General features: G+C 45.7%; 1 pseudogene across 1 annotated transcript; it reads right to left on the reverse strand.

The window, feature by feature from the left end:
• Positions 1 to 1,002: 1,002 nt before the first annotated feature.
• Positions 1,003 to 6,142, reverse strand: LOC311116373 (2-hydroxyacyl-CoA lyase 1-like; annotated as a pseudogene). The gene is made up of 10 exons: positions 6,092 to 6,142; positions 5,589 to 5,687; positions 5,295 to 5,368; positions 5,063 to 5,135; positions 4,797 to 4,874; positions 4,526 to 4,620; positions 4,114 to 4,226; positions 3,372 to 3,507; positions 2,919 to 3,024; positions 1,003 to 1,128 (listed from the first exon to the last, which is right to left on the reverse strand). The product of its transcript is annotated as a 2-hydroxyacyl-CoA lyase 1-like (transcript).
• Positions 6,143 to 12,268: the final 6,126 nt, after the last annotated feature.

The raw sequence follows: 12,268 nt of genomic DNA on the forward strand, positions 1-12,268 counted from the left end.
CGCTCTCTTACCAGGATCGCGGTCCGCTCTGACCAGGGTGAAGCCGGCCGGCTCCACCTCTCTGTCCGGGACTCTGTCATCAAGCCAAGTCTCCCAGCTGTATTGGGATTCCGCTGCCAGCAGCGTTTTCATTATTTAGTCCGTTCGTAGCGGGTATGTACACGATCAACAAGATCAGTCCAAAACCGAAGATCAGTCCAAAGCAGAATGTTTGCAGAATGTTTGTAAACTAAGTCTACAAATTAAAAACATAAAATAACGCCACACTGCAGGTCGCAACATAGACGCTGCTAGCCGCCATTGTCTTAGTTACGTTCAACGTTACGTCACGTATGACGAAAGCGCGTAAGTGCATGCCCACAGACACCCATAGAGAATGTATTGAAAGCTTTGAAATGTGAAAAAAATAGATTTTACATGACAGGCTATGAGAGACTTCTGGGCGATTTTCAACCTGACTGAAATCGCCCAAAAAACGGGCGGGGCCATTTGAAGCACGACTTTAGCCTGATTTGACATTTAGTGGCTGGCAGATCAGACGTGAACACTGATAACTGCTGTTGCCGTGATATAATTGATTAGAAAAAAAATCCCTTCCTTTTCCCGTTTGGCAGTGCGTCGCCCATATCGCCCTATTGAACAAGCCGTCCCTGCTTGACGCACAGCTGGTGCATCTGACAGTGAGCTTTGGTCCAGTGATTAGTGCTTCCACAGTCAGCGCACTCATGCTGACGTTTGTGGAACTGTTTACGGGGCCCTCTACATTTAACATGTTTAAGTCATTTAGCAGACGCTCTTATCCAGAGCGACTTACAGTTAGTGCATACGTAACTTTTTTTTTTCATACCCCCCGTGGGAATCGAACCCACAACCCTGGCGTTGCAAACACCATGCTCTACGAACTGAGCCGGCCATTCCCTCCACTACCCTAGGCGACGCTGGTCCAATTGTGCGCCGCCCCATGGGTCTCCCGGTCGCGGCCGGCTACGACAGAGCCTGGATTCAAACCAGGATCTCCAGTCCCCCAGGACTGTGTTGTGTTACCTGCTTGACAATAGTATTGATGTCCCCCAGGAGAGCAGCAGCAGGTTGCACGTTGTTCCCCATCTCCTCAGCACACAGATCAACCTTGACATTGACCTTGACATAAATAACGTATGTGGAACGTTACTACAACATACCAGCAACGACACGACAGGAAGAGCGCCGTGCGTGACATATGTAACAGCAGCTGGAGGAGTGGCCAAACCTCAAGCTAAACACAACAGAAATAACCAGGCACCACCACATAATGCTAAGGCTGACACACACACGTTCCCTTTTATAAACCGGGTGACTCGAGCCCTGAATGCTGATTGGCTGAAAGCTGTGGTATATCTGACCGTATAACATGGGTCACGTTGAGGGAGGAGGTCAGAGACCTGGCCGTGTTGTGCCAGGATAACAACCTCTCCCTCAACGTGACCAAGACAAAGGAGATGATTGTGGACTACAGGAAAAAAAAGAGGACTGAGCACGCCCCCATTCTCATCAACGGGGCTGTAGTGGAACAGGTTGAGAGCTTCAAGTTCCTTGGTGTCCACATCACCAACGAACTATCATGGTCCAAACACACCAAGACAGTCGTGAAGAGGGCACGACAAAGCCTATTCCCCCTCAGGAGATTGAAAAGATTTGGCATGGGTCCTCAGATCCTCAAAAAATTATACAGCTGCACCATCGAGAGCATCCTGACTGGTTGCATCACCGCCTGGTATGGCAACTGCTTGGCCTCCGACCGCAAGGCACTACAGAGGGTAGTGTGTACGGCCCAGTACATCACTGGGGCCAAGTTTCCTGCCATCCAGGACCTCTATACCAGGCGGTGTCAGAGGAAGGCCCTCAAAATTGTCAAAGACTCCAGCCACCCTAGTCATAGACTGTTCTCTCTGCTACCGCACGGCAAGCGGTACCGGAGTGCCAAGTCTAGGTCCAAAAGACTTCTCAACAGCTTCTACCCCCAAGCCTTAAGACTCCTGAACAGCTAATCATGGCTACCCGGACTATTTGCACTGCCCCCCCACCCCATCCTTTTACGCTGCTGCTACTCTGTTAATTATTTATGCATAGTCACTTTAACTCTACCCACATGTACATATTACTTCAACTACCTCAACTAGCCGGTGCCCCCGCACATTGACTCTGCACCGGTACCCCCCTGTATATATAGCCTCCCTACTGTTATTTTATTTTACTTCTGCTCTTTTTTTCTCAACACTTTTTTTGTTGTTGTTTTATTTTTACTTTTTTGTTTAAAATAAATGCACTGTTGGTTAAGGGCTGTAAGTAAGCATTTCACTGTAATGTCTGCACCTGTTGTATTACGGCGCATGTGGCCAATAAAATTTGATTTGATTTGATTTGAAATTTATTTTGACTGTTCGAATTACGTTGGTAACCAGTTTATAATAGCAATAAGGCACCTCTGGGGTTTGTGGTATAGGGCCAATATACCACGGCTAAGGGCTGTATCGTCGAGGCACTCTGCGTTGCATCGTGCTTAAGAACAGCCCCTAGACGTGGTATATTGGCCATATACCACACCCCCTCGGGCCTTATTGCTTAAATATAGATGTACTGTACAGCACTAAGACAGCCATGAAATTATTTGGAGAGACCACAAAGACTTATAGAGAAGCTATATAATTGATAGACTAAATCCAATAGACTGAGTCAAATACCTTTATACCTGGTTACAATGAAATGTAGTTCACTATGAAATGACCTGTGACTAGGGTTGCAAAATTACAGTTACTTTCCCCAAATTCCCAGAAATCCCTGTTGGAAGATTCCAGAAATCAGAACGGAATAAGCAGAAAATCTGGAATCCGAAAAAAAGAAGGAAAAAAAAGAAACCCTACTGGTGACCTTTGACCTAGCTGGATGACCTTTACTTGGGTGTCAAACCTGGGGGGAAGGCCAAAGTGCAGGATCCAGTTGAGTCTGGCACCAAGTAGGACCACAACATCAGACTGGAGCAGAGCTCTGCAGTCCCCACCAAGACCATAGAACCAGGAGGATAGGAAGAGGAGGAGGAGGAGGAAGAGAGGAGGAGGAGGATAGGAAGAGAGGAGGAGGAGGATAGGAAGAGAGGAGGAGGAGAGCAGGGACAAAACAAAATGTAATGAAAAGAGGCTAGTTATAGGAGTAGTGTAGTTGTTTGATTGACACCAGTTTACATTGACATGACCTGGCCAGGAGAGACTAGTTATAGATAGGGATTTCAGGAGTTTCGTGGTCCGTTCAAATGGTCAGGGAAATTCTTGGTCCTACTTATACAGTCAATGGTCTGTACATGAATATGATGCCAGCTGAGAGAAGGAGAGGCTGACCTGGAGCGGGCAGCAGCAACACAGTTGGGGTGATCGTCAGGCAGCACCCCTTTACCCATGGGGGTGGGCAGGAAGGGCAGGTCACACCCCTCCACCAGCTCCTTCAGAGCCCCCTCTGCTCTTCAATGGGCTGCACCTGCAGAGGGACACAGACAGAGGGCACTGCCACACGGATTTCAACAGACTTGTCTTCACAACTGGGATGCATTCAGCTGAGCAAAACGTTGTGCAACGTTCAGATAGAAATATAGCATGTAGAACGAATGTGCCTCTCAGACAGGTAGAATGAGAAATCATGTCAACAACATTTGTCGACTGAACGTGGCCCAGTTTTCAACTGAACCGTGGTACAGTGCTATATGTGTTACAGTGCGTCTCAGCTGGCTATTGATCTCTCTTGGACAGACGCACGTAACATAACTGGAAGTAGCGTCTGTCAACAGAATGGGATGTGACAACTTTGTTCCGGTACGCTGATTTTTCACCACTAATCATTTGGACAAATCCCGATTTCGCAGGTGCTCGCATCTTTTCAATTTCAGAACGGGAGGGGACATTTGGCCCATAAACTTGCCGGAAACTTGCAGAGAGTTTCCGTTTAGGGGGGTGGAGAGTTCGCAAGTGAAGTTAGTATCTTTCTCTTAACATCTCCCCAGACCTTATCCAAGTATCTGACGCAATTATGCAAGATTTTAGTTCTGTTTCCCCCAGATTATCTGGCTATTAAAAAAGCAATGCCTACCTTTGCCAATGATGAGTAAAGTCCGTTTGGCTCCTTTCAGGACCGCCAGTGCTTCTGTGATCACCATATGGTCAGCCATACTCACAGGAGGAGGTGGACTACAGGGCACCTCTCTGACAAAGGAAATAATAAATAATAGGTCAAACATTAAACATGTTACCTAGCAACTTTATTGCATATGTAAATAAACCATGAAGGTCTATCGAGGCTTATTGCTATTCTCTGATGAGAATATTTTGATATAGTGCTATATTTTCTAAGTAATTTAATTTCTGGTTCACTTCAGACGTTAAAAGGTATAACAAGATAAAATAAAAATGACTACGGTGATGTGAATTCAGAGGTATACATATTCAACAGTAACACATTAGTATACATTTTAAATGGATGAAAGACAGTGATGGCCACTAACCTGGCTCTGCTCCTGTCCAATTTAGCATTGACCATGTCCCCAGATATGTCTACGTATACAGCACCTGGACGTCCATACATGCTAGTGCGTGCTGCCTTAGACATACCAAACACCCTTAAATTCAGATCAATTAAGGCTGTGCTGTGCTCTTATGAAGCAGTTAAGGTACCTTGCTAAGCTGGAAAATTAGAGGTCAGAAAAAAGACAATTGCAGGTGATACCAAATGATATGAAGAGGACTACACAGAGGGAGTCAGAGTAGACTGTATACCTTCTCTACCACTGAGGAGATCATATCCAGACTGCTAGACCTAGCAGAGAACTTACTGTACAATCTGCATGCCTCCACCTGACAGAGAAAGAGGACCACAAATAACAAATTATTTCCTCTTTCAGCAATTAAACTGCTAGGGCCAGTTTCCCAGACAGAGATTCTCTATTGAGTTTGCTTTTTAGGCCATGACTAGGCTTAATCTGTGTCCTGGGAAACAACCCCCTAATGTTCAAATGTCATAAATATCATGGTTCAATCGGTACCTGTGGAAACTCTTGAAACGCCCCAGTGGTCTCTTGGTTTTGATCGGAGGAGCCTCCAATAACAATCACAGGCCTACAGAGAGAGAGGTATCACACAATGACATCAACTGACAATCTGAGATAGTTTGGAGTCCTCAGATCATTTTTTGCAGTGTGCGGATAGCATCCCTTCTTTTGAAAGGACCACTGAACATGAGTAGTAGGGTCTTCTGTTTGTGGAGTTCTAGCATACCAGCAGTTCATGTTAGCGTTGGCCATTCCACCAAGTGCATGGATGAGTCCCGGTCCAGACACAACCAGACACGCACCTGGACTGGAGAGGAACAGACAGACAGAGGGACAGACAGGAAGACAGGCAGACAGACACACAAAGGGTCAGACAGACAGGCAGACATAATTAGCAATGCAAAAAAGCTATGAAACTGACCCTCACACACTACACGCTCCTGTAGTCTATGTACGGGTAGTTAATATCACATGATTTGGGGAGAGCTGGTTTAGTAATAAAAAGGTGGCTTATGGCTTGTTCATTGCGCATTCCCACATACTTGATTCCTGAGGCTTGAGCTGCCTTAGCTACTTCAATGACTGGAACACCAACTATTCCAAACATATATTCTACATTCTGTAGAGAGTTACATGTAGATACAGTATATTTACCTTTTTTTAAACATTTTTAGTCATTTAGCAGACGCTCTTATCCAGAGCGATTTACAGTTAGTGAGTGCATACATTTTCATACTGAATTGTATATGAATTGTTACAATGTAGTTTAGATTTTCTTTGCATTGACACACACATTGGCATGCATCAACAAGGGTGTTAACATATACTATTCCACATAAACATCTAAATGTTTTTCTACAACAATATTAATAGTTAGCTATACCAGTGCAATGACCTATGGCACACTTTCACAACTCATAGTGTTACATTCTCACTGCCAAGGACATGATCAGCGACTAATATATTATTAGCAACACGGTTACACAGTATAACACTGTTTTATATATATTGCACACACTTCACCTGAGCTTTTAGTGCCTCTGCAATGAGCTGAGCCCCAGTCACATCTTCCATTATTATTGTCGAGAAATCTGTTCAAAGTGCAAACGCGGTTAGCAATGATTTCTTGGACTTGTTGTTCAGTAGCTTATAAATCGTGTTTAGATCTCTTGCAAATCATTAGTTTTGTCTGCTTTCCAGCATGCATTACATGAGTAGCTTTTTCTTCTTCAGTGGGGTTTATAGGCAGTTGGCATCCAACGTTATGGTGCATTACTGCCCCCTATTGTACAGAAGTGTGGACATGAGCCGTGCAATAGCAGTCATGAATATTTAATAAACTAGTAGCATTTTTCTTTTTTTATTGCAAGAAATACATAATAAGCCCTCATTATGTGTTTATAACTGCACTTTACTTAACACTTAACTCAGTTAAGTCATTATGAGTGTATGACAGTATGAAAAAAAAAATGTATGCACTCACTATCTGTAAGTCGCTCTGGATAAGAGCTTCTGCTAAATGACTAAAATGTAAAATGTAAATGACTTGAGTGTGTGCATTATAGATATAGGCTTCATAGAAAGTGTTACAAATGTTCTCCTGTCATCTTATAGGAGATCCATTCATGGATTTAGTTATGGCTTGAGAATGTGACTGGTCTACGGAGTTCTCCTTTATGTCTGTCTTTATATGTGACAACAACTTTTCTGTATTATGTGTATTTCCACAATCAATAATCATAAACGGTACTTCACTATGAATACTTTTGACTATGTGGTTTGAAGTACTTTACCGTTATCTTGCACATACATGAAGACTACTATAGACAGAAATCAATGCAGTAATGTTTTATTAAATAAAGGCTCTGATTAAAATATCATATTAATAAAATCAGGCATTTGGCTAATTATTCTTCCCAGAAGCTCCTGTGAATGGTTTGGAGATGGCTCTGGAGAGAGCGTGTAACACCCTGACTATGAGTGGGCGTTTACGGGACTGGGACTCCTGGGGAGCAGGGGCCGGTGTGGTTGTCAGGTCCTCCTTGGGTGGGGAAGTGGATGGAACCTCTGGAACCTCACACTCAGCATCTGTCATGAGAACATTTCATAATCAGAAAATGAATGTGTGTGTTTGTGTCTGTCCGTCTGTCCGTCTGCCTGTCCGTCTGTCTGCCTGTCTGCCTGTCTGTCCGTCTGCCTGTCTGTCCGTCTGTATGCCTGTCTGCCTGTCTGTCTGTCTGTCTGTCTGTCTGTCCGTCAGTCTGTCTGTCTGTCTGCCTGCCTGCCTGTCCGTCTGCCTGTCCGTCTGTCTGTCTGCCTGTTTGCCTGTCTTTTTGTCTGCCTGTATGTCTGTCTGCCCATCCGTCTGCCTGTCAGTCTGCCTGTCTGTCTGCATGTCTGTCCGTCGGTCTGCCTGTATCTGTTGTCACTGTTTTAACAAGCTTGTCATAGGGTGATACATCGATATGACATTATCGATGCTTATCACTTACCCTGTGAAATATGAGTCTCTCTGAGATGTTTGGTAGGCAGCGCATCCTGTTCAGGGTGTCTCTTCGGTTCCCCTTTTGTCTTGAACAGCTGTTGACAAAACACATCAGGACAACTGAGCCTGTGTAAAATACAGAGTGTGCATCCTAAAAGGCACCCTATTCGCTACGTAAGGCACTACTTTTGACAAGGGCCCAGAGAGCTCTGGTAAAAAGTCGTGCACTATATAGGGAATAGGGTGCCATTTGGGACTCTCCCATGTGTATTAGGATTGCATTACAGCGTCCTCACTCAACCTCCTAAAGACAATGACAACAGTTTTGTTCTAATGCTGAGAGACAATAGGGGTGTAGTGAATCTGTAGGGTAAATTTCAGCCCTGCCTTACAGAGGTAATCTCAAAACACAGAGCACCCTACCTTAATCATGATCTTTGGAAACTTATGCATTTTCGGTAGGAAACGCCACTTCCTGTTCTTCTTAGTCTCTTCCCCTCTGGCAGAGGGAAGACGGGCCATGCCGTCAGCCTTTACATCAGCCGGGCTAAGGCTCCTGGCAGGGAATTCCTCAGTAGCATTAAGGTCAGCTACAACACCATGAGTGATGTCACTTGTGGCATTGCTGGTGTCTGAGTGAGAAGAGCACGCTAGTGTGACCGACCTGTGTACAATAACTGGGAGAAGAGGACGCAGCCATTGAAGTCAGTCACTGCATCCCAAATGGCATTCTCTTCACTTTATAGTGCACTACTTTTGACCAGGGCCCATAGGGTCTGGTCAAAAGTAGTGCACTAAATATGGAAGAAGGTGCCATTTTGGACACAACCAGTGAATTTCACATCATAAAACGCAATGTATTGAGCATCATGTTACAATTAAGTCCTATGCAGATGAAAATAGGTACTTTCACTTACCATCCTCCATTGTAGACTTGGACACATAAGTCAGGCTGTCCATCACCACGTCTGTCATCAACTTGATGACCTGATCCAAAACCATTTCAGCCGATGGTGGCATAGGCCTTCCCATACACTGCCCCAGGAGTCTCCTAACAGAAGTCTGGGCAAAGTTGTAAATGAGCTCTGAGGCATCGTCCTTTGACAGCTTCCTCAGGGCTGGTTTAGGCAGCGCTGGTTGAGAGAGGCTTCTGTGGCCAACCATGGATTGAAGCTGGCGGTTTATGGTTATCTCCTGAATGAGACCATGGACCTTTGCGATCAGGTTGCCAGATGCACCTTGAAGGGCTTCAACTGACAGGAGCCTATCCAGATGTTCTTCTGCTGAAGTCATCTCTGGGTCGTCCGTCTTCAATGTGTCCATTATAGTTTTCACTATGATATTGGTGTCAGATATGTTTATTTCTTGTTGGCTCACAAGCGTTGACCGTGAACCTGTCTCGTCCATTGCGATAGAGGTATGGGATTCTGTCCTTGTGATTTTATCGGCAGCGCTCATGTCAGGCAACTGGTCAAGGCTCTCCAGTACAGAGTCTAACATGTTAGTGGCTATCAGACACTCCTCACTTGCAATCTGCCCAACAGATGAACTCTCAGAGTTGGCCACTCTACACTTGATCACATTTAGGATCAAGCTGAGCGTCTTCTTTGCAGTTTTGCTAAAGCCTTCTTGGCTGACTGCCACTGTTACGTCTTTTAGAGCCACAAGAGGTTTGCAACTTTCACTCAATCCACTGCCGTGGAGAGGAGAGGCTCTCTTCAAACTGTTGTTGCTCACAACTGACATACTCCTGGTGGGCAGAGTGACATCCTCACTGCATGTGTCAATTATATGGTGGTCTGTTGAAGAGCCACTCGAAGACACAAGGGCTTTAGACCTTTTAGCCAAACAGACTTTTGACAAAGGCTTCTCACTTCTCACAGACGGAGGGCGGCTCCTGTCCTCAACAAGAGCAGTGTCAGCGGACTTAGAATGTCTGAGTGTCTCCACAGGGGCGGAGTCCAGCACATATTTGGCTGTGGTGACTGACACTGGTGGAAAATAGAAAAAGATGTTCAGTCTATCCTTTACTCTGTGGTACATGGTTTGAGCAGCATCCAATAAGTTGTCAAAGACAACTCTGGGTTTGAGCTGGAACTCCAGCTTTTTCTCTCCTAGTGGGAAGGAGTCTGCGTCGTCCACAGTGTACTGGGATACACTTTCAAGGTCTTGCATGATAATATTTACTATATCTTCGGCTGTAGAAACTGCATGGTGTGAGAAGGTGGTGCTAGGCATGCTCTGTAGCAAAGAATGGCTGGCTTTGCTAGCAGCTCTGAGAATGGTCTCACTCACAATGTGTTTGGCCTTAGCTCGGAACTCAGCACTGTGAAAGCTCTGGATGGAAATGTTAGAGGTTCTGCTGGCTGCACTAAGAGATCGCGTGAGTGTGGCAATCTCGGCTGATGTCACATCACTCGAAATGGTGAGGTCCTCCAATTTCGAAATTATCGAGTCCAACTTCTGGTTGAAGTCGAAGGATGAATTTGACGTGCTCTCCCCAACGGAAGCGGAGCAGTCTTCCTTTGAAGTGTCCACCCTCAGCACCGAGATCACCTGTTTGATTACCCCTTTAGTGCAGGTGTCGAGGGTGAGCTGGTAGGCTGAGGCTGGGGACTTAGAAGGGTCTTACTGTCTGTCTTCTGTACAGGAGACACTGCCAAAGTGGCCTCAGTTACAGGAGATTCCTGCACAGTGGCCTCAGTTACAAGTAGTCCAGTTGCAGAAAGCTCGATTTGCACAGGAGTATTTTTTCCCTCAGTGAGATGGTGGGAGGTGAACAGCTTCCTTAGTTTGTCCAGGGTTTTGGTATAAATCTTCTGGGAACCTGAACTCACTTCCACCCAGAACATTTTGCGACCTGATTTCGTACGCATGGAGGCCTTATTGACCTCAGATACCTCATGCAGGTCGGAAATAATTCCACCAAAGAGATCAGAGGATGCCTCCTCAATATTCTCTGAGGAAACATGGACAGATAGGATTTCCGACAGTTTCCCACAAGTGTCGGTTTTATCCAGCGCAGCAGTATATGTCACAGCTGCATCCTGAATGACCTGAGTGATGCATTGCTCAGCTTTGACAATATACTCCTCCACTGGTTGACCATGGAGGATGTCAACTTTATCAGCAGGGAGCTCCTTCTGAATACTCACATTCTCCTCTGATGGGCATGGGTTGTTGAAGATAATGCTCTCAGTGACCATCTTAGAGGAGGCGAGAGATGAGTCGAGAAGCAGAGATCTGTATATTGTCGAGGTGGACATCTCTGGGTGCTTTATCACAGCAGCCTCCTCCAAAATGGCCGACGGGCCCTGGAGGATGTCAGAGATATCCATGTCCTCAATGGTCTCTACCAGAGACGATAGTAGGTCTCTGGCTGCCAGGTTGGTAGGTCTCTGGTTCTCAAGCTCTGTTTTGATTGCTTGACAGGCAGTTGCCAGAGCAACAACAGAGCGAGAACACAACTGCTTCAAGGTGGAGTCAGAAAAAGATGATGACAGATCTGTCATGGACATGGTGGAGAGTTGACTCTCAGAGACAAATGGGCTGAGTTTGACAGACACCTGTCTGACCAAGTCCCCAGCAAGAGCTCTCATATCTATTGCTCCACTAGCTGAGTTGTGGGAGCAGGCACTCTGTGGCCTTGACCGGTTCCTGTTATCCAAAAATCCTGTTATCCAAAAAACCTCAAGTACAAGATCCACAACATCGGATGGCACTTCTGTCACTCTGTTGTCGGACAGAAATGTACTTGGATGAATGGTGCCTGCATTCACAGTCCAGTCGCAAATGGAGTTGTTGGACTGACTCTGGACTAGTGGAACTAGACAGGTTTCACTTGGACCTTGGCCAAAGAGCTCTGCCATTTTGAGCAGAACTGATCTTAAGACCTTTGACTTGGAAATGTTCAGCAGTGGGTCGTTGTTGGACAGTCTGGTGGATGGTCTGCTAGCCGATCTGTGAACCACTAGGCTTTGTATTTCTGCCGAAATGGCAGTTAGAAAATAGGTCAAGGGGCTGGACGCTCTCCCCTCATTTCCTCCGTTGGCTTTAGCCTTGATGATGCTATCTATGATGATGACTATGACCTGTCCAGCCAGAGGACCCAAGATGGCCTCAAGCTCCCTCTCTAACTCAAGGGGAGACTTGTGGCCGAGCGCAATATGCTCTATGGCATGGGAATACATCTTAGAAGTCGCCATGCTTAGCATCTCTTGGGCAAACTGTTGACTTGCTGAGATACTTCCAGTCAGCAGAACTAGAGTTCCCTGACTGACACTTCGCATTAGCTCAGCCAATCTGGAGTTGAGAAGGTTTATAACCAACTCGACAATACCCATCATAAACTTGCCGTCCGTTGACATTTTGCTAGGTCTGTATTTCTCCTGTCTACTCCGTTTGGGCAGCGGTACGATGTCACCCTGCGACTGGCCGCTCTGGACCATGTCGAAGACAGAGTCCTCAGAGATGCCAAACACAGATCTCAGTGGTGCTGAGTGTTGTCTGTGTCTCATCTCTCTATCGCCACCCTCAGGTGAGGAGACATATCGCTCTTCGTTCTCACTTAGCAAAGAGGTCATGGACCTGCAGAATGCACAACATAAATGAATAGTATATGGTAACAAAATAAAAAATATGATCCAAGAATTTGGGACACAAACTCAACCTTGTTATTATTATTCAAAGGAAGCATTGTGAACCATCTCAAACCA

The sequence above is a fragment of the Coregonus lavaretus genome (assembly GCF_964263955.1).
Source record: "Coregonus lavaretus genome assembly, contig: HAP1_SCAFFOLD_2069, whole genome shotgun sequence".
Taxonomy (NCBI): Eukaryota; Metazoa; Chordata; class Actinopteri; order Salmoniformes; family Salmonidae; genus Coregonus; species Coregonus lavaretus.